A 1,271-nucleotide genomic window follows, 5' to 3' on the forward strand; every position below is an offset into this window, starting at 1 on the left:
CTAGGACCCTGGCAGCATCAGCTCTCAGCTGCAATATCTCATAGTGACCACTGGTGGGGGGGGGATTAGGTTCATGGATAAAAGTGCTGGACTCCCCCCACCCTTGTTCTTCTAGTGTTAGTCTCCATTTTGTCTCTCCAGAAATGCCTGTTTGTTTTGGTCTCTCTCTTCAGCCATGAGCTACAGCTGAATTTAAGCTGCAGGCTTTATCACATTTGTTTGTAACTTTTTGTTTAAATAAATCCTTGTAGTCCCCATTGCTATGAAGGGTCCGCCTTAGTTTGCCTTTGGATAGGTGTCTACGTGTGAGCATTGTCTGCTATAATATATTCCTCATAAGGGATAGGGCTGTAGATCAGTGGTAGATTACCTGCTTTGTGTGCAGGAGGTCCCAGGTTCAACCCCTGGCAGCATCTCCAGGTAGGGCTGGGAAACATTTCTGCCTAAAACCTTGGAGAGCCGCTGCCACTCAGTGGCCCCATTCACACATAACGGGAAATTGGAGTTGAAGAGACCAAAGTTTGCCAAACTTAAATATCTAATTTTGTGCAACTCCAGTCCTGTACAGAAAGCTACCCAAGGTTTTGCCCACCAAACTCCCATTGGGAACCTCAGGTTGTAATGAGTTTTTCCTGCTCAAACCTGAGGTTTCTAGCTGCCGGCAGTACATCTGAATGCAGAACTGCAAGCTGGGCTGGCTGAAACTGGAGTTGAGGGAGGAAGCTCCTCCCTCTCTCTGGCCATGATTGGGTGTATAGGCTGTCCTTCATGCAAGAAGGAAGCTCACACAGCCAGCTCCCTCGCCTCTCTGTAGTCTCACTGACTGCAGAGAGCCTCCTGTCTGTTTCATCCGAATGTGGACAGGAGAGCGGGGTGCGGGGATGGGGAGTGGAACCGCAGGTCCATTGGCTCCGCGGGTCCATGTTACCTATGAATACAGCCAGTGTAGACAATACTGATAGATAGACTAATGGTCTAGTTCGGTATAAGGCATCTTCCTATGTGTACTTTTTTTTTAAGTCAAAAAATTCTTTTGAAATGAAACAACTGGACTTTGCTATTGGAAGAGAGGGCACACTTGCTAACTTTGGCTGCTTTTTATTTTTAAGGGACGAACACGCCTGAGCATGAAAAGCACAGCAGGAGTATGCTCAGCTTCTAAATTCCAGGGAGTGGTGAAAAATCGCACACTGAGAAAAGGTGCACAAAATTATCACGAAAGCACACAAGTTGCAAAGACAGCATTAGGATTTCTCTCTTAATGGAATGTC

The 1,271-nt window shown here is 46.7% G+C and overlaps 1 non-coding gene across 1 annotated transcript; it reads left to right on the top strand.

The window, feature by feature from the left end:
• The first annotated feature begins 345 nt into the window (after nt 1-345).
• On the top strand, nt 346-416 carry TRNAT-UGU (transfer RNA threonine (anticodon UGU)). The gene has a single exon. It is a non-coding gene; the product is annotated as a tRNA-Thr (tRNA).
• Nucleotides 417-1,271: the final 855 nt, after the last annotated feature.

This window comes from Hemicordylus capensis, chromosome 3, assembly GCF_027244095.1.
Source record: "Hemicordylus capensis ecotype Gifberg chromosome 3, rHemCap1.1.pri, whole genome shotgun sequence".
Taxonomy (NCBI): domain Eukaryota; kingdom Metazoa; phylum Chordata; class Lepidosauria; order Squamata; family Cordylidae; genus Hemicordylus; species Hemicordylus capensis.